This window comes from Bos indicus, chromosome X (genome assembly GCF_029378745.1).
Source record: "Bos indicus isolate NIAB-ARS_2022 breed Sahiwal x Tharparkar chromosome X, NIAB-ARS_B.indTharparkar_mat_pri_1.0, whole genome shotgun sequence".
In the NCBI taxonomy this organism is placed as follows: domain Eukaryota; kingdom Metazoa; phylum Chordata; class Mammalia; order Artiodactyla; family Bovidae; genus Bos; species Bos indicus.
In genome coordinates this window covers 151,065,815-151,085,965 of record NC_091789.1, presented here as the reverse complement: position 1 = coordinate 151,085,965, position 20,151 = coordinate 151,065,815, and the positions used below count along the sequence as shown (strand labels likewise).

General features: G+C 50.6%; 1 protein-coding gene across 5 annotated transcripts in view; it reads right to left on the bottom strand.

Moving 5' to 3' along the window:
- Window positions 1-20,151, bottom strand: part of P2RY8 (P2Y receptor family member 8) — a 48,969-nt gene that overhangs the window by 22,465 nt on the left and 6,353 nt on the right. The window contains exons 1-2 of one of the 5 annotated variants that reach the window (XM_070785122.1): window positions 6,413-7,213; window positions 1,210-1,549 (exon numbers count right to left, since the gene is read on the bottom strand). The exons of 2 other annotated variants lie outside the window; for them this stretch is intronic. The gene's annotated coding sequence lies outside the window, so the exon portion shown is untranslated. Of the gene's footprint in view, window positions 1-1,209; window positions 1,550-6,412; window positions 7,215-20,151 lie in introns of those variants that run through there. 2 more of the 5 variants (XM_070785121.1, XM_070785124.1) reach the window with 2 other exon arrangements.

Below are 20,151 nucleotides of genomic sequence, written 5' to 3'. Positions count from 1 at the left end.
AAACACATATTGTACAGCACAGTTAATACAGCCAATATTTTACGATAGCTGTCAAGGGAGTATTGTCTTTAAAAACTGTGAATCACTAGATTGTACAGCTGTAACTTAAACACTATTTTACACCAACCATAGTGAAGTGGAAAAAAAAAAGAATCATGACCTTTTAGGAATATTTTTGGTAAAAATGTTTTTTTAAGACAGTGCGGCATTGGTGATACAATAGAGAAATGGATCAATGCAACAGAACAGGGCCTACAGAGGCAGACACTCTCCATGAGCTTAACTGATCTTTGACCAAAAAGCATTATAATGGAGCAAAGAAAAAAAAAAGGCAAAAACGAGCAAAGATCTTTGACAAAAAGGAGCGAAGACAGTCCCTTTAAAAAACGATATTGGAGCAACTCATCCATATGCAGGAAAGAAAAAGAATCTAGACACAGACCTCACTCCCTTCGTAGTAATGAACTCAAAACGGATCACAGTCCAGATGTGAACAGAAAACAGTAAGACTTCTACACAATAATGCTGAAGAAAAACCCAGATTACCCTGTGTGTGGTGATGCCTTTTTTCTTGGCTCGGCCGAAACCGTCACTGGGATTTCTCTAACATCTTAGACACAGCCCCAGAAGCACAATCCATGAAAGAAATCACAGATAAGCTGGACTTTGTCAAAATTAAAAATATGTGCCCTGCCAACAACTCTGGCCATAAAATAAGACAAGCCATAGACTGGGGGGAAATAGTTGCAAAAGACGTATCTGGGGGAGAAAAAAAAAAAAAAAGACCAGAATCCACAATATGTAAAGAGCTCTTAAAATATCAGTAGGAAAATAAACAACCCAAGTGAAAAAGGGGTGGCCAAAGACCCAAGAGCTTCATCGAAGAAGTTGTCCAGACAGCAAAGAGGCGCAGGAAAAGAAGCTACAGGTCGTAAGCCCGTCAGGGAATTGTAAAGTAACACCCCACTGAGGACAAGCTGCCACCTGATGGGTATCAGAATGACTGAGCTCTGAAAACACCGACATCCACCGCCCGCCGGCGAGGAAACGGGACCTCTACTCCACGCCGGGCGTGGGCGCTTGCAAGACATCTTCCACGGCCCTCCGGCCACTCTGAGGCCAGAACCACACTCTAAGTGGGACCTGATGACCTCCAGAGTCCACGTTCTCCAGGGTCCCTCCCCTGTCTCTGTCACCCCGGGACGTTACCTCTGGTGTGGCGTCCCCTCAGGGACTCTGCTCTGCAGGCGGAGCGGTGGAGACGGGGTGGCGGATGGAGACTGCACCGGGCGGCCGTCCGTCTGTGCTCTGAGTGGAGCTCTCGGATCGCAGGACGGCTGAGCACAGGCACGCGCAGGGCTCTTATCTCTGTCCCCCGTTTACATGTCCCACAGTTGCACAATCGGGGCGCAGAGAATCACAGATCATTTGCATGCCCACACGTGTGTGATTTCCATCTGTCTTCTCCACGACCCAGCCTAGGGTTCTCAGACTCCCGTGTGTTTCTCTCTGCTCTCCAGACTTCGCCAAACGAGCCAGAGTCCACTTTCTACCCAAAGGGGGAAGGAAAAAAAAAAAAAAAACCTCTGCTATTCTTTTGCATGACAATGTTTTGTTCTTTAATTTTTTTTTTTTTCCATTGGCAAGCTGCACTCCTCAGCCGTCGGGTCTGAATCACACCTGCAAATTTAGCCTCTGTCTCTAAGGCAGGAAGCCACTCAAAGTTGATGCATTAATTAAGCATTAATTAACGTGAAGCGCCACTGTGTAAAGAAAAAAAAAGAGAGAGAGAGCTGGCCTGGGCTAGGGGGGTTGGGCGGCGGACCTGCCGGGAAATAGGACTTTGCAGGTTGCACCTATTGTGAGAGTCACAAGGGCTTGCTTCGTGGGTGAACCAGAACGCCAGCTGTGTGAAGAAGTGGGAGAGATTTGCTTAGCAGATCAGTAGACAGAGAAAGTCAGAGAGACGAAGAGATAGAGGCAGCGATATATAGAGAGTTCTGCCCACCCTTGATTCCCCAGTGTATTCGTGCTATGTCGCTTCATTTGCGTCCTACTCTTTGCGACCCTATGGGCACCTCTGTCTACGGGATTTCCCCCAGCAGGAATACTGGAGTGGCTTGCCATGCCCTCCTCCAAGGGATCTTCCTGACCCACGGATAGAACCTGTGTCTTCTGCCTTGCAGGCAGATTCTTTACCACCTGAGCCACCAGGGAAGCCCTGGCAACATGGAAAAGCTTGCTCACATGCCACTGAACACAGACCCAGTTGCTCGTCTTGGCGATTTCTCAGGAGGTGCTTGGCGTTCCCCCAGAAAAAGATATTTTAAGCGAAGGTGCCACAGTGAGCCCTCTTGGGCACTAGTCTGTATTAGACATAAAACTCCACAGACACGTCTCCTGCCTGGATCCCCCCCCAACCCCCGCAAGCTCAGCTGGAGAAGGTCAGAGACGAGGGTCTCCCAGGCTGGGCAGACCACACACCACAACCTATGGGGAAAACCTGGTGAATCTGACCTGGCCCGGAGGAAGGGTCTCCAAAGAGCCCGTCCCCCGGAGAGGGTCCCAGATGACCCGGGGGGAGGGGAGCCCAGAAGGACATTTCAGGGCTTGCCAACTTAATTCTGGTTTTCATCTGGAGCCTGGGAAAGACACGGCGCTTTGCTGAGAGTTAGCTGATGGTCTGACCATCAGCCTGTATCTGGGTTACGAGCGAAATGAATACAGATGTTTGGAGATACACGGTCAGACACTGACCACCCGCCCCCCAGTTGGTAAGAGTCAGGTCTGGAAATGAGTAAATGCGAAATAGGCAGAGCTTGGAAGCTGTTTAATGAGGAAGAGATGTCAGTGGACTTCCATAGGAAGTCTTGTTTGCCACCAACCTCAGAGGGAGCTGCAGGGCCAGAGGGCTGCAATATGAGGTCAGAAAACGGCTAATTCTCCTGGGAAACAAAGCTACGATAAACCTAGACAGTCTATTAAAAAGCAGAGACATCACTTTGCTGACAAAGGTCCGTCTACTCAAAGCTATGGTTTTTCATGTACGGATGTGAGAGTTGGTTGGACCGTAAGGAAGGTTGAGCGCCGAAGAATGGATGCTTTTGAACTGTGGTGTTGGAGAAGACTCTTGAGAGTCCCTTGGACTGCAAGGAGATCCAACCAGTCCATCCTAAAGGAGATCAGCCCTAAATATTCACTGGAAGGACTGATGGTGAAGCTGAAACTCCAATACTTTGGATGCCTGATTTGAAGAACTGACTCATTGGAAAAGACCACGATGCTGGGAAAGATTGGGGACAGGAGGAGAAGGGGACGACAGAGGATGAGATGGTTGGATGACATCACCGCCTCGATGGACATGAGTTTGAACAACCTCTGGGAGATGGTGATGGACAGGGAGGCCTGGCATGCTGCAGCCCATGGGGTCGCAAAGAGTCAGACACGACTGAGCAAGTGAGTGACGGTTTCACAATGGGTGGGAGGAGGGGCTGCCCACACGCCTGGGCTTCTCTTCGGGGCCAGAAAGGAAGCAGAGACGAACCAATAAAGAGGTGTGGAAGGCTGGGCTCTGGTTTATAGTAGAAAGTGCCAACTGGTGACTGTGGCTTCCCAGTGCCCACAGAGAGAGTGGAAACTTGCCAGTATTGGTCAGTCTCCTGGGGCTGCCAGAACCCAACACTGGGGGGTTAAAACCACAGACATCCATCCTCCCTGAGTCCTAGGGACCAGACTTCTGAGCTCAAGGGGTCCCAGGGCTGAGCTCCGTCCAGAGGCTCCAGGGGAGGGTCCTTCCCGCCTCTTCCAGCTTCTGGGGGCTTCCAGGCTACAGCGTCGGAGAAGGCAATGGCACCCCACTCCAGTGTTCTTGCCTGGAGAATCCCAGAGACGGGGGAGCCTGGTGGGCTGCTGTCTATGGGGTCGCACAGAGTCGGACACGACTGAAGCGACTTAGTAGTAGTAATAGTGTATATCCTAAATGCTCCTGTATTGTTTTGGGACTTCCCTGGTGGCTCAAATGGTTGAGAATCCACCTGCCAATGCAGGAGACCGGGTTGCGATCCCTGGGTCGGGAAGATCCCCTGGAGGAGGAAATGGCAACCCACTCCAGTATCCTTGCCGGGAGAATCCCATGGACCGAGGAGCCTGGCGAAGCTGCAGTCCACGGGGTCGCAAGAATCAGACACGACTGAGTGACTTACACACACACATGTATTGCTTACTTTGAAGGGTTAACTGCATATGATGCAAATGCTGGCTTCGTTTTGAAAAAAAGCCTCGTGAACACCAGGGGAAACGTAAGGCTGGGTCTGGGGTGCTTTGCTGTATCTCACTGACCTGCTGCCCCGCAAACTCCCTGGCTCCCTGTTCACCCCTCATTTGGAGACCGTCCCTCCCTTGATTCCATTGTCCGCACCCCTTCGGTCAGTGCCAGGTGTCTCGAGCTGACCGCCCACCCACGTGTCTGGGTCTGCGGTCCCCGAGGCTCCTTGAATGCCCGCCAGGACTTGAACAGAAGGAAGAGATGGCCTGGGCGTCCTCACTGTTCACACGAAGCACATTCCCAGATGCCTCCGTGGACCAGGAGAGCTGGCCGGTGGCTACGGTTCTCATTCCCTTCTTTGCGAAGGTCACAGACGACTCCTTCCTGACCCTGCGTCCCAGAGGGAAGAGCATGAAGGGTCGGGCCCCGGTTCCTGAAGCCCTCAGGCCACATCGTCTGGTGTTTAGGGGGCATCGTCCTATGGGTGTGCGTGCTAAGTCACTTCAGTCGTGTCCGACTCCTTGCCTCCCTGTGGACTGCAGCCAGCCACGCACCTCTGTCCACGGGGCTCTCTGGGGACCCTGAGGTGCAGAGGGGTGAAGGGCCTGGTGTGGGACATGGTCAGCTCTGTGCTGAGTTCAGAGCCGGACACGAGGGTGTTCCTGGTAATGACGGAAGGCAGGGAGGGAGCCGGTGAGAGGTCGAGGGATGCTGGATGCTCTCTGTGATCTCACAGGCAGAGGGCAGAGGAACGCACGGGGAGCAACAGATGGAGGGACGCTGGGGATGGGGACCGGCCCCGGGGCTGGGGCTCTGGACAAGCTACTCAGCCATCACCTCGTGTCTCCTGCTGAATGGGACCTGCTGTCCAGGCCCTTAGTGTCTCCTGAGGTGACCTGGCATCCAGGCCCCTCGTGTCCCCTGAGGTGACCTGATGTCCAGGCCCTTCGTGTCCCCTGAGGTGACCTGGCGTCCAGGCCCCTTGTGTCCCCTGAGGTGACCTGATGTCCAGGCCCCTCGTGTCCCCTGCCCTGACCTGGCATCCAGGCCCCTGTGTGCCCTGCACTGAGCTCCTGTCCAGGCCCCTCGTGTCCCCTGCCCTGACCTGGCGTCCAGGCCCCTTGTGTCCCCTGCCCTGACCTGGCGTCCAGGCCCCTCGTGTCCCCTGAAGTGACCTGGCGTCCAGGCCCCTCATGTCCCCTGCCCTGACTTGGCGTCCAGGCCCCTCGTGTCCCCTGCACTGACCTGTATCCAGTCCCCTGGTGTCCCCCTGCTCAGAGAATACAGGAACGGACAGGGCATAAATGATGACTTCAGCCCCTGGATCAAGCCATTCCTGAAGCTGCCCCAACATTTCTGATGACCCAGCTAGTCGGTTTCTGCATTGACCTCTGCTTCTCATGAGCCAAGTTTCTATCGTTTCCCACCAAAACTGTTATGACTCATCCACCAGGAGCCAGTGTGCCCCGCCCTTCCAGTGGGAAGACAGAAGTCCACAGAGCCCTCATCTCCTCCTTTGACCAAGGCTTGGACACCACGGTAGCCATGTGCCCTCAGCCATGGGCACCCACCTTCTCCCCTCCCTGCCTCTGGATCTTAGGCAGATTTCTCAACTCAGAGCCACTGTTTCCATCTCAGCCAGGCATGACAACAAGAGCACCTTAGGGTGTGGAAGGATGGGGGACGTTTCCCCATACGCCTTAGGCATCATTAGAGCCCCCATCTCATAACCCGTTCACATCCTTTGTCCTCTCTCTGCAAACCCCATGAGTAACCCTTATGGCTCTGGGGTGCCCGCGTTACACTCACACAGTCTTGAGAAGAGCTGATGTGATGTGAGCCCTCTCGGCACAAAATTGGTCGTGCCCGAGTCTTTGCGACCCCATGGCCCGTAGCCCACCAGGCAAGAATACTGGAATGGGTTGCCATGCCCTCCTCCAGGGCATATTCCCGACCCAGGGATCGCCCCAGCGTCTCTTTTATCTCCTGCGTTGGCAGCCGGGTTCTTTACCAGCAGCGCCCCCTGGGAACCCCATTAACAAACATTGTTAAAATGGACACTTTGTGTCCCCAAGCCTCCCGGGGCCTCCGTGGGGGACACTGTCCCCTTCGTGGTCCCCCCGCCCCATCCCGGGTCCCGTGACTCACGTGGCTGCAAGGAGGGTGGCCGTCCTAGGTGAGCAGACTTGAGCCGGGCGGTGGGGAGACCCTCCCGGCCCCCTTCAGAGGGGGAAAGCCCAGATCACAGATGCCAGATCACAGACGCCAGATCACAGAAATGGGGCCGAAGGACAGCTTTCCTGCGTCTTCTGGGGACCCTACCGCCCGTCCGCCCACCAGCCCTTCAACCGACAGGGTCCGCAACCTTCTGGGGACACAGTGGGCCTCCTTTTAACGGTAATCTGTCAGCTGAACGCTTTAATTAAATGCGCAAACGTTACGAAACTCTGCCCGGGGGCAGAACCCTCCGCGATGGAAAAGCTTCCTCTTTTTCACGGTGGGGTCCCTGCAGGGGGACAGGGTAGGGGGGGAGCCGGTGGCACTGGATCAGGTCACCAGAGGGGATTTTACGCATTTTCATAGTACCTCTTTTAAAAACAAGAGTAAAACAAAGTAAGTCTCACCGAAACAGATTCAGGAATCACTTCCTAAAACTTGCTAGTTGATGATGAGAAACTGTAGTAACTTGAAATGAGGTTTCGTTGGAATATATTTAATATTAGTTTGTTTTGGAAAAGCTGCTAATTAGGAACTATTTAGGAAATCATACGAAGAAAGCTGAGTGCCAAAGAATTGATGCTTTTGAACTGTGGTGTTGGAGAAGACTCTTGAGAGTCCCTTGGACTGCAAGGAGATCCAACCAGTCCATTCTGAAGGAGATCAGTCCTGGGTGTTCATTGGAAGGACTGATGCTGAAGCTGAAACTCCAATCCTTTGGCTACTTGATGCGAAGAACTGACTCATTTGAAAAGACCCTGATTCTGGGAGGGATTGGGGGCAGGAGGAGAAGAGGAGGACAGAGGATGAGATGGTTGGATGGCATCACCGACTCGATGGACATGGGTTTGGATGGACTCTGGCAGTTGGTGATGGACAGGGAGGCCTGGCGTGCTGCAGTTCATGGGGTCACAAAGAGTCGGATGCAACGTAGCGACTGAACGATGACAACAACATAGATCCAGACCTGGGATGGCTAGATCATACGGTAGCTCTATTTTTAATTGTTTGAGGAATAGATTTACACAGAGTGAGGGCCATCTGTACCATGGAATATTATACAACCGTGAAAAAGGAAGGACACTGTGACACAGGCAGCAACAGAGAGGAACCCTCAGGACGTGATGCCCAGTGAGAGAAACTCACAAAAACACGGATCCTGTGTGATCACACTCACAGGCGGTCCGACCTGCCTGAGCCATTGTGCCCACTGAGAACGGTTTTGTATTACGCACTTAGAAATCTGTTCTTAAACATCGCACTTAAAAACAAAATAAAGTGAGATAAAGTAACATGAAAAATATTTTCAATAAGGTAAAATATGCATTTGGTGTTATTGTTTAGTAGCTGAAGTGAAAGAAAGCAAAAGTGTTAGTCGCTCGCTCGTGTCTGACTCTTTGTGACCCCGTGGACGGTAGCCCTCCAGGCTCCTCTCTCCATGGGATTTCCAGGCAAGGATACTGGAGTGGGGTGCCATGGCCTCCTCCAGGGGATCTTCCTGACCCACGGATCAAATGCATGTCTCCTGCACTGGCAGGCATATTCTTTACCACTGAGCCACCAGGAAAGCCAAGAGGGGGAATAAATCAGGAGTTTGGGATTAGCAGACGGACCCAGTGGCAACTCACTCCAGTAGTCTTGCCTGGAAAATCCCATGGATGGAGGAGCCTGGTAGGCTGCAGTCCATGGGGTCGCTAAGAGTCGGACACGACTGAGCGACTTCACTTTCACTTTTCACTTTCATGCATTGGAGGAGGAAATGGCAACCCAGTCCAGTGTTCTTGCCTGGAGAATCCCAGGAACAGGGGAGCCTGGTGGGCTGCCGTCTGTGGGGTCGCACAGAGTCGGACATGACTGAAGCGACTTAGCAGCAGCAGCAGCCACCACATATAAAGCAGATAAACACTGAGTTCCTGCCCAAGGAATTACATTCAGTGTCTTGTAATAATGTGTAATGTAAAAGAATCTGAAGCAAAATCAAATCACATAAGATAAAAAAAATCATCAAGCTAAAATATAAAAAAGCTTCTTAGATTGGGTAGAGGGGAAAAAAGGAAATTTCTACACTGATTCTGGTGTGAGCTTTTGGTGTCCTATGCAGAGCATGGAGACTCCACGTGGCTACCTAACCCATGTCATTGGGGCTGCCCTGGGCTGGGAGATGACCACGGGTAGCCCAGGTCGCCTGCAGTCACCTCAGGGTCCTTCTAGAGGTGCAGAGGCAAGACTGTTAGGTGCTTGGTCGTGTCTGACTCTTTGTGACCCCATGGTCTGCAGCACGCCAGGCTTCCGTGTCCATGACCAACTGCCGGAGTTTACTGAATGGAGTCGGTGATGCCATCCAACCATCTCATCCTCTGTCGTCCCCTTCTGCTCCTGCCACGACCAGAGATGAAATCCACGTCCCGTGTGTGGGGAAAGTCCAAGAAAATCCAAGGCAGGGACTTTTCTAACCTTGACCTTCTCCGGTGACCACAGAACAGCGTGCCAGGGTGTGAGACCATCCCCGGGTGTCCGGGCCTGGGCCCAGCTCTGTCTGTGTCGGGAGATGACTCCCAACAAGCACGAAGTGTCAGGCCTGCGAGCCATCGGCAGCGTGACTGGCCGGGACCTGCAGGGTTTCCCGTGTCTCTGAGTTTCTGTCCGTCTTTCGCTTCCGGACTTGGGAAAACAAATCGCTTTCCAGGTGTGCGGTGGGTGGAAAGAGACCCCCAGGAGCATGCTGAGAACAGAGTGGATTTCTTTACGCTCCTGCGGACACATCCCAGGCCCCCTCCCCAGCCCGCCCCGTCCCTCTGCCTCTTCGAAGATGAGTTTGACGGATGCCTGTGGTTTTAAGCTCCCTTCCCTCCTCCCTGACCCAGTTCATGGTCCTTTGTAGCAGCCCGCAGGGGACACGAGCAATGATAACTTTCTCTGTGCACGAGAAAAGACTTTCAAGGTTGACAGCTAACACGTTAAGTTTCAAAGGAGGCATGTGCTTTCCCGACACGCCGTGAACCACACGCCATTTAAAGGTACAACTGCTGGTTGACCTTTGTGAGGGTTTTCAGGGCGGGCTAACTCTTTCTGGTGAAATACGCTCCATGATTCATCGAAACAGCCCGTGGAGAAGCTGTATGTATAAAGACTGCGGAGGGATGTCCCCGGTGTCCAGCGGTTCAGACCTCGCCTTCCGAGGTGATACAGGTTCCATCCCCCGGCCTGGGAGCTCGGATCCCACGTGACTTTCGGCCAAAAAAACCCAAAACATTAAAACAAACGCAAGACTGGAACAAATTCAATAAAGCTTTTAAAAATGGTCCATAAAAAAAAAACTTTCAAAAAACGATGGGAAAAATGTCGCAATGTTCCTGTCCTTTTTCCTTTAAATCTTTTTCTTAAAGTTCACTTTACTGCTTGCTCTCTGCGAACTTGTCTTTCATTTTGATCATTTTTGCAGAGTCTAAATTTAACGTCGTCCAAATCTACCTTGGCACATTTTTTATCACCTCGTCCAACTCAAGACGACAAAAAACAGGTGTTAGCATCGACACGTCGAGATGGTTTTTACTTCCTGTAGCAGCACAGGGCCGACGTGCTAAAAGCTTTCCTCCGAGTGAGTGGTCCTCGGGTGAAAACTGATCAGAGCAGCATAAATATATCGTGCAGCCCTCATACACAGTAGTTTTGTTGCTGTTCAGTCGCCCAGTCGTGTCTGACTCTTTGCGACCCCGTGGACCACAGCACGCCAGGCCTCCCTGTCCATCACCAACTCCCAGACTTCACTCAAACTCACGTCCATCGAGTCGGTGATGCCATCCAGCCATCTCATCCTCTGTCGTCCCCTTCTCCTCCTGCCCCCAATCCCTCCCAGCATCAGAGTCTTTTTCAATGAGTCAATTCTTTGCATGAGGTGGCCAAAGTACTGGAGTTTCAGCTTTAGCATCATTCCTTCCAGAGAATATTCAGGGTTGATGTCCTTTGTTTAAAACAATGTATTGGATGTTATTTATTCCCTGGAGGAGGTGAATCCCGGTACAGATCTTCCAATGCATTTAATGAAAAGGAAGATTTGCACAGCTAAAGGTTTATAAAACCCTGTACCTGGCTTCCCAGGAGACTCAGTGGTAAAGAACCCATGTGTCAATGCAGGAGACACAGGAGACCTGGGTTCCATCCCTGGGTTGGGAAGATCCCCTGGAGGAGGAAATGGCAACCCACTCCAATATTCTTGCCTGGAGAATCCCATGGACAGAGGAGCCTGGCAGGCTACAGTCCACAGGGTCACGAAAGAGTCGGACACGACTGAGTCACACACACACACATACACACATATGCAGCTCGTATGTCAGTTAAGCTTCTATTAATTTCTTTATTATTTATTATTATATTATTTATATTATTATCCTTATTATTTATTCTTTATTTATTTATTTATTTTTTTGAAGTATACTTGATTTACAATGTTGTGTTAATTTCTGTTGTGCAACAAAGTGACTCATTGATACACATGGATACATTCTTGTTCATATGCTTTTCCACTGTGGTTTATGACAGGATATTGAATATAGTCCCCACGCTATAGAGTAGGACATTGTTAATGACCCATCATGTACATAACGGTTTGTATCTGCTCAGCTCAAACAAGAATACTGGAGTGCATTGCCATTTCCTGCTTCACTGTTCATTCCTATGGCATTGTAACTGCGTGTTGAAATGTTAAAAACATTAAAATGAGGAAGCGTGACTTTGCGGGCATTTTTCACAAGGAAATCTGAGTCGTAGGGGGCTTCCCTGGCAGCTCAGATGGTAAATATGATGCTACATCTATTCTGTCCCCACGAAAAGACTCAAGGACACCACCCCTCTTGTGCTAAGTGAAATGATTCAGAGAAAGACAAATACATTATTTTTGTATGTATGTAGAACTTAAAAAAATAATATGAATGAGTTTACAAAACAGTCAAGACATGGAAGCAACCTAAATGTTCATTGACACAGGAGTAGTTGCAGAGTGCTACACATTCAGAGTGGAATATTACTCAGCCATGAAAAAGAATGAAATAATGCCATTGGCAGCACCATGGGCAGACTTAGAGATTGTCACGGGTTTCCCTGATGGCTCAGTCAGTAAAGAACCCGCCTGCCCATGCAGGAGACGGGGGTTCGAGCCCTGGTTCGGAAAGACCCCACGGAGGAGGACATGGCAACCCACTCCGGTATTCTTGCCTGGAGAATGCCATGGGCAGAGGAGGCCGGCGGGGCTACAGTCCACAGGGTTGCAAAGAGTCAGACACCACTGAGCACGCAACCTCAGCTTATTTTGCTCACCGTGTCATTCGTGAAAAATCTCCTCTGTTTCTCTCACGATTCCTTCTCTCACCCTCGGGTTATTTGGAATCGTCCAGCCCTTGAAGGATCATTGGACCTGTTTTAGTTGCTGGCTTGCAGCCTAATTCCATGAGGGTCAGACTGTGTGTCCCGAATGCGTCTCATCCTTTGGAATGTGTGAGGTTTGCTGGAGGCCCAGGAGATGCTCCGTTTGGGAACTGCGTGGACATTATCATTATGTCTGCCGTGTCCGGACGTAGCTAAGGAAATCTGGGGTGAATGACACTCCGTGTACTGGTTTTCATGGTCTCTGACCCTTGTGGTGCATACATGCATTCTCAGCTGCTCGGTCATGTCCAACTCTTCTGCAACCCCGTGGACTGTAGCCCCCCTGGCTCCTCTTTCCATGGAATTCTCCAGGCAAGAATACTGGAGTGGGTTGCCATGTCCTCCTCCAGGGGATCTTCCCGACCCGGGGCTTGAACCCCCATCTCCTGCATGGGCAGGCGGCTTCTTTACCACTCAGCTGCCTGGAGGATCCCTGGATTAGGGACCACACCCCAGAGGACTCTGCTGCAAAAAGGATCTTAAAAGACTGTCCTCTGTAAGGACCTTATTTCCAAAAAAAAAAAAAAGAGGGGGGGTCATATTTTGAGGTCTTGGGGGTGATGACGTTCCCCAGCTGAACTTCCGAGGTGCCCATTTCAGCCCCTAACGGTCCCACGTCTAAGTCAGAAGTATTTTGGCGTTCCCCGGTCGGCAAGATACGTGACGGACTAGGCATCAGGTCATTCTGCTGCTTTCCCGCCGAGTGAATGAACACGAGAACTTTCTCTGTGCTCTGACCATTCAGCTGCGCTGTGGGCTACAAGCCACTGAACACTTGTGCTCTGCACACTTCGAATCTGAGGCCCCATCTCCAGCAACCCAGAGGCAGGGCCCCTGGGTGGAGAAGGGCTGGGTTTCCTGGGTGACAAGAGGAGACCAGGGGCTGATGCTTGAGAAGGTGATAAGATCGTAGGAAGCAGATGTTTATCTTTCCGTGAAGGGCATGACAAACATCACGTAACACCTCGGGGCACTGACGACCAAGGACCCTGGGTTTCCCACTGTGGTGGGGAATCAAAAAAAAAAATTGACTCTGTCTGTCCTGATACATCTGCTGAATCTCCGAAGACATAACAAAAGATGTCTCCACTTGGGCTCTGACCACAGCATTCAGAATCTGCTCGCTTAGATTAGGGGGAAAAAAATAAGTGGTTCAGACGGGAAAGCATCTGCCTGCAATGCAGGAGACCTGAATTTGATCCCTGGGTTGGAAAGATCCCCTGCAGGAGGAAACAGCAACCCACGACAGTACATCTGCCTGGAGAAATCCCCATGGACAGAGGAGCCTGGCAGGGCTACAGTCCATGGGGTCACAAAGAGTCGGACACGACTGAGAGAGTTAGGGTGCATTTCTAAACTTCGTAACAGAAATATATGCTGATCGATACTAACCAAAGCATCTTTGTTTTTCCTTCTTAAACCCTGCTCCACGTAGTAGCCACACTGCCATGCCGCAGACTTTGCACTCGACACAGTGTTCTGATCACTTAGGTCTCAATAAAAGTCGAGGGGACTGGACTTCCCTGGTGGGCTGGTGGTGAAGACTCTGCCTGCCAGTGCAGGGGACACGGGTTCAATCCCCTGTCTGGGGCGGCTAAGCCCGTGCACCGAAGCTACTGATCCCGTGTTCTAGAGCCTGGGCTTTGCAACAAGAAAAGCCCCCGTGATGAGAAGCCTGCACCATAACCAGAGAGAAGCCCCTTCCTGCTGCAACTAGAGAAAGCCCACGCACAGCAAATGAACACCCAGCACAGCCACAAATAAACAAATATGTCATTTTCTTTTTTTTTTTTTTAATTTGGGGAGGATAAAGAAAGGAAAAAAAAAAAACACCTCCACACAAAGACTTGTACGAGAGAAGAAAACATGTTCTCTCATGCTCTCAGCCCCTGTAGGATGAGCCTGGAGGTTTGCCATCCAGGGAGGAGAAACAGGCTCACGCTCTTGGCAAGGCAAGAGGTCTGTTGGATGAAGGGATAGGGGGGCGGTTCCTGCCCACCCCAGATCCCCAAGGACTCTTGAGAGATTCCCTGCTCCGTGGTTGCCATGGTGACTAGAAGCTGAGGCATATCACCGCATCCCAGGGACTCAGGAGCGTCACGCTGGAGTCCTGGCTGCTTCCATTCTCTGGACACACGTGGTTCCCTGGGACAGTGGATACGCCTTGCGAGTGTCGACACCCACAGGAGTGGATACAGGGAGGGTTGGGGGAGTGGCCGAGACCCCAGGGGCCCCAGTGTGAGGACTAAGGGGCTGGTCACAGAAACCAAGGGGTGTGATCAGGTCCGGGGGCCCGATGTAGGGCACAGCGGAGACTTGAGGGAGCTGATCGGGTCCTTGGGAGCCAGGCCAGGCCATGAGAGGCAGGGTCAGCCTTAAGTCAGGCCTCGGGGACCTGACGTAGTCCAGGCGAGCTGCTATCAAACCAGTACAGTGAATTTTGTCTACAGTATCCATGTGTGTGTGTGTGTGTGTGCGTGTGTGCTCAGTCATGTCTGACTCTTTGCGACCCCATGGACTGTAGCCTGCCAGGCTCCTCTGTCCGTGGGATTCTCCAGGCAAGAACACTGGAGTGGGTCGCCATTTCCTTCTCCATACAATATCTGTATATGTGGTCAGTTACCTGTCTAGATATTGCTGTGCAGATGTTTTTTTTTTTAAAGCCATGATTCACATTTAAAGCATTGAACTCTGAGCAAAACAGATGACCTGTCATAACATGGGTGGGCCTCGTCTAATCAGTTGAAAGCTTTTGGAGAAAAGAAACTGAGGTCCTCCAAGGAAGATGGTATTCTGCCTTCAGACAGACTTCAGATGTAACCTACAAAATCATCGTTTCCGTGGGCCTCCAGACTACTGGTCTACCCAGCAGAACTGGGACTTATCACGATCCACCATGAACATGAGTTTGAACAAACTCTGGGGGATGGTGAAGGACAGCGAAGCCTGGCATGCTGCACTCCGTGGGGTCACAAAGAGTTGGGCACGACTGATCTTCCACACTCTTAGGCATTTTCCTTAATCATCTCTATGTATCTATGTATCTAGTTAATCCATAGATAAGTATATACATCCATCTATCATGTATCTATCATCTATCTTGTGTTTCTATTCTTCCCCATCCAACCATTCATGATCTATCTATCTATCATCTATAAATAAATATGGATCTATCTATCTAATCATCCATTCTTTTAATACTTGTGTTAGCTTTGGGGCTTCCCTGGTAAAGAATCCACCTGCCAATGCAGGGTTCTATCCCTGGGTCAGGAAGATCCCTTGGAGGAGGGCATGGCAACCCACCCACTCCAGTATTCTCACGTGGAGAATCCCATGGACAGAGGAGCCTGGAGGGCTACAGTCCATGGGGTTACACAGAGTCAAAGATGACCAAGTGACTGAGCACACCACAGCACATTAGCGTTCTCCAGAGAATCAGGGCCAATAGCGTATATATTATAAGGAAACAACTCCTGTGATCACGGAGACTGAGAAGTCCCAGGATATTCTGTCTCTAATCTAGAGACCCAATGGGGCAATGTTGGGAGCCCACCAATCCTCAAGACCAGAAAATCATCACTGAGCCCACAACCAACGTGTCCTTAATTTACCCCACGTCCCGTGACGGAGTCACAGAGCCAGTTTAACGTTAAAGACCAAGGACTGCTGATATACCCATTGAATGGATTTCTAGACTGAGGCTCGGGAGAGATAAGGACACCCTCTCAAGAGCCAGTTAGACACGTTTTGCTGGTGGACACCTCTCGCCTATGTAGTTTTATATTTATAGAAGCTCTTTTTTTTTTTTAAGTGCAGCATCATTGTGATGAGAAAGTGGTGTTTTTCTCATTTGTTGGAAGAGGAAATTGAGGTTTAGTCATTAGGTCACGGGGTGGCCATGGTCAGACACACAGCTAGGGGTGTATCTCAATCTGTGGGAAGAAGCAGACTCCCAGTGGCCTCACCAGACAGACGCACACACCTTCTCACAGTGAGGCCAGACCGTGATGGCCCACTCCGTGATGCTACGGGTGGCCCTGTGGTCTTCCCCTCTGGCCTTCACAGCTTCCCAGAGGATTGGGGCCTGTCTACAGATCCATCCTCACGACGGAGCCCCAGCTGGACACACAGCAGCAGCTTTGGGCCAAGAGTCAAGGGCGGCCCTTGGTCACACTGCGCTGGACGCCAGCCAGCTAACACTGATGTTCTGGCCGCTGTCTCGAGTATCAGCGTCCCTCAAAACCATGGGCGGTCTGTCCACCAGCTGCAGCTATTTAAACTGGACCCTGCGGCGGTCAAGGGCTTTCTACCGTGGGTGATCAGGCCGCCCCCGCCCACTGGGGACACTCAGCGGTGTGTGTAGCTGTTTCTGGTTGTCATCACCTCCAGAAGGGTGTCCTGGCACGTGGTGGGTGGAGACCAGGGATGCCGTGGGGTGCGGGACTCACCACATCAGAGAGTCGTGCATCCCCAGGTGTCAATAGTGGTGAGTCTGAGACATCCTGACCTAGCTCAAGAGACTTCATCGACTTATGCATGTATCCATCATCACTGATCATCTACCTGTCACTCATCCGTGTAGGAATCATCTAAGTATCTGAAGACCTATCATCTATCTCCCATCCATTCACCCATCCATCTACCTGCTAACATGTATCATTTAACCATCACTCATCCATCTAGGAATCATCTAAGTATCTAAAGACCTATCATCTATCTCCCATCCATCCATCCATCCATCTATTATGATCTATCATTTAACCATCATCCATCCATCTATCCGTCTTCCTATCCATCCATATCTATCTATCATCATCTGTCTATCATCCACCCATCCATTATCATCTCATTGAGCATCATTCATCCATCTAAGTATCATCTAGTATCTATATCCACCTATCATCTATCTGTAATCTATCCATGCACCTACCCATCTGTCTTTTCATCCATTTGTCTATCTGTCCATCCATCATGTATGTATCTATCCATCCATCCACCATCTCTCTTCACCCATTCATCCATCCACCTATCCATCTTTCTATTCGTCCATGTCCATCTATCTTCTCTGCTCTTCAGTAAGCTTCCTGAGCCCTACACTTCACTCCTGTCTCTATCAGCCTCTCAGGTCCCTGGTATCCTGTCTGGTTCCCCATCCTCTCTCTTGCATGGTCCATTGTAATCAACGTGGACAGTGGAGGAGGAAATGGCAACCCACTCCAGGATTCTTGCCTGGAGAATCCCATGGACAGAGGAGCCTGGCCGGCTACAGTCCATGGGGTCGCAAAAGAGTCGGACACGGCAGAGTGACTAAACAAGGACAAAAAACGTGGACAAAGAGTTATGTTTTCACAGATCAGCCCGGTTGTAAGGCACCTCGTGGTCTGAACCAGGGGGACTCCCCTGGTGGTTCTGTGGCTAAGACTCCATGCTCCCACTGCAGGGGGCCTGGGTGCAATCCTTGGCTGGGGAACTAGAGCCCTCGTGTTTCAGGGAAAGTTCCCATATGCTACAATTAAGACCTAGTGCAGCAAATAAATAAAGGAATACTAATTTTAAAAGAAAGCCACAGACGGGAGGGAGGCTGTACAAAGCCAGCAGCCCCGGTCCCGCTCTGGTGCCCAGACCTGGCCGTCCATCATTTGCATGGCTGTTTAGAAATGGCGATGGCGGTGTTTATTTAGAAGGGAGCTGAGCTTGGAAAGGAAATCGGCCACCCGTGGCGGGGACAGGCAGCTTGTGGTGGGGGGACCTCAGCAACACCCGCGCCATTGGCTTCCTGTGAGCGTGACTCAGAACCTGCAGGAGCCGGCCAGGCTCAGCAAACGCTCGGGCAGACAGTGTTTATAGCCCGGGATGAGGAAGTCAAGCGTGGGGGTGTGGCGGCCGGCAGCTGCCTCTTTCCTCTCTCTTTTTAAAACGGAGGTACAGCTCACGGTTTGAAAGCATGGGCTCCACTGGCGTTCAGGGCATTCACCGCATGCTGCCAGCTCCTCTCCTGCCTAGTTCTAGAACACTTCCACCATCTCCACGTGGGCTCGTATTTTAGCATCAAGAACAGCCGTCAGAGAGAGGGTTCAGATTCCCCGTGCACGGAGCAGTCCTTATCATCACCATCAATCACCATCATTATCGCCATCACCATCACCACCACCATCACCATTATTATTAGCGTCACCACCACCACCATCAATCACCACCATTATCACCACCACCATTATTATCACCACCACCATCATCACCATCAATCAATCACCAACATTATCACCATCAATCAATCACCATCAATCAATCACCATCATTATCACCACCACCATCATCACCATCAATCAATCACCATCATTATCACCATCAATCACCATCAATCAATCACCATCATTATCACCACCACCATCATCACCATCAATCAATCACCATCATTATCACCATCAACCAATCACCATCAATCAATCACCATCATTATCACCACCACCATCATCACCATCAATCAATCACCATCATTATCACCATCAATCACCATCAATCAATCACCATCATTATCACCACCACCATCATCACCATCAATCACCATCATTATCACCATCAATCAATCACCATCATTATCACCATCAATCACCATCAATCAATCACCATCATTATCACCACCACCATCATCACCATCAATCAATCACCATCAATCAATCACCATCATTATCACCACCACCATCACCATTATTATCACCACACCATCATCACCATCAATCAATCACCATCATCACCACCACCCATCATTATCACCACCACCATCACCATTATCATCATCACCGTAATAATAAGGCAGTGTAGACCATCAGCTGGCTGGATGACTTTGAGAAGGTAACAGAGTCACTTGCTGCCTCAGTCTCCCCATGTGTAAAGGGATGTCAACAACATTCTCAGAGGGACATCATGACGGTTCCAGGAATCCACCTGAACACCTACAATGACAGCCCTACAGGGAATCCTGCAAGATGCGGGATGAACCCCCGAGCATGAAATCAATCAAGGACTTGCTTGCCACCAGTGTTGAACAGACAGGTGGATCTTCCTCAGTCTTTAAAACGACCCTTTTAGGCGATACTGTTCTTATGGAACTTGTTCTTGTGCTTTGCAGCAGGGTTCCGTGAGCAAGTGAGGGGCTCAGAGTGGGGGCATTTGGGCAAGGTCCCAGGTCGCGACTTCTCCAGAGCACCTTCTCTCTCCCTCTGACTAGGATGAAGACAGCAAGACTTCAAGGAGAATTTATTAAGATGTATTCAACCCTGGTGCCTGCGAATGTGGCCTTATGTGGAAAGACAGTCTATGAAGATGTGATTAAGATATAAGTTAACGTTAGCCCATTAGGGTGGATCCTAAGCCAGTGTGACCGGTGTCCTTGTGAAAACAGAAGACGCACAGATTGATGCAGAAACACACAGACAGAAGACGTCTGTGCAAAGATGGAAGCAGAGGCTGGAGGGAGGCGACCACAAGCCCAGGAACACCTGGAGCCCCGAGAAACTGGAAGAGGCAGGAAGGACCCTCCCTTGGAGCCATAAGAGGGAGCACCGCTCTGTAGAAACTTTGACTGTGGAGTTCTGGCCTACAAAATGTCAGAGGAAAAAATTATGGTGTTTTAATCCACTCAGTATGTGGTCATTTGTTATGACTGTCCCAGGAAGCTAATTCAAAGGAACTGACTGGGAACCAGCCTCCTCTTTTGTTTTGCTGTCCATACATTCATTCATTCGTCTATCCATCACAATTCACCCACTCATCCATCCATCAATCCAACAAAGTATCCATCCATCCACCCATCCATCCAGTCACTCACCCAACCATCCATCCATCCATCTACCCACCCATCCATCCATTCATCCATCCATCCACCCATCTATCCATTCACTCACCCAACCATCCACCTATTCATCTATCCATCCATCATCCACCCATCCATCCATCCATCACCCACCCATCCATCTATCCATCCATCCACCCATCCATCTATCCATCCATCCACCTATTCATCTATCCATCCATCATCCATCCATCCATAACCCACCCATCCATCTATCATCCATCCATCCATTCATCCATCCACTCACCCACCCACCCATCCATTCATCCATCCATCCATTTACCCATCTGCTCGTCCACCCAACTATCCATCCGTCCATTTATCCACCGACATATCTGCCCATCCATCCGTCCATCCATCCATCCATCCACCCATCCATCCATCATCCAACAAACGT